Raw genomic sequence first — 1343 nt, 5'->3', positions numbered from 1 at the left:
TTTATAAAAATTATTTCGTATTAATACAAATATAATTAATTTTAAAATCATTGTTTTTTTTCTAAAATTAGTTTTAAATTTATTCTCGTTTAATAAATGAATATTCTTTTAATCATAAATTAATTATATGTCTTCATTAATTAAAAGTATTAAATTAATAATAATATCATTAAAAATTATAAATTTATCATTATTTAATTTTTTATTATTGATAATAATTTGTGTTCTCTCATTTATTATTATTATTTTACATCTTATTATTATTTTGAATAATATAATTTGAAAAATAATTAAAAATTAAATAGTGAGTCCGTTAATTGGGTTTAAGACGATTTTTAAAATTGTGAAATCATATTTTATTGCATAAAATTTTATATTTTAATATACATTTTGAATTTTCAATTTAACTACAGTTTTTCAATTTATCTATTTGTTTTCATATTAGATAAGAAAACAGATCATATTAGATAAAAAAAAACAGATGCTGAAAAGTCTAAGTTTAATATTATATTAATTTATAAAAGATAAAATAGTAAAAATCACGTTATCATGGAAACTACAAAAGTGATTACTTGGTGAAAGAAAGGTCGAATTATCTTCATTTTTTTGTGCACAGTGTGGGCCACATGCATGCCTTTAAGATAATAAAAAAAGCTAAAAATCTAAAAATCTTACAAAACAAATGATTGTGACGGATTATTTATTGATCAAACTCTTGTCATTCGAACCAAACTCTAGTATGTTTTAATACAGAAGTTGGAGTAAGATGAGAGCTTTTCCTGGAGATGAGTTATATGTTAATATTAACAAGAAATTCTTTTATTTTAAATGTTCCGTCAAAACTATGACAATTTAGTGGATTGTCTATGCTTGTACATGAAACCCGAAAGTGAGATTAAATTTTAAATTTTTTTAGTAGATGATGTCTTGGTCCAATGATTAAAGTTGAGTTCCCGAAATTTGTTGGTCTTTAATTCGAGTCTCAGGTAGATTTAATTGTTTCTTTGTAATTTCTTTATTCGAGATAAGTAAATCTCGAGTCCACGCTCAAATACTGTCGGTAGCATGATAAATGACATTATATCTCTATAATTTAGAACAATATCGTAGATGTACTCTAAAAAAAATAAAACTTTTTAGTAAAACAATGAATTCTTTTTTCCTGAAAGATGTGTGATTCGAAGATTTGGATTAGGGAAAACAAAGTTATATCTACAAAATGTCAATTTTAATCATATATATATTTTAAAAAATAATTTTAATCTTTTTTTTCTTAAAATCATATATTTAAATTACTAATTTTACTGTTAAATGTTTATCATTTTTGCCTATTTTCTGGCTTT

This window comes from Primulina eburnea, chromosome 13 (genome assembly GCF_022965805.1).
Source record: "Primulina eburnea isolate SZY01 chromosome 13, ASM2296580v1, whole genome shotgun sequence".
NCBI classification, from domain to species: Eukaryota; Viridiplantae; Streptophyta; class Magnoliopsida; order Lamiales; family Gesneriaceae; genus Primulina; species Primulina eburnea.
Note: the sequence above shows the minus strand (reverse complement) of the source record.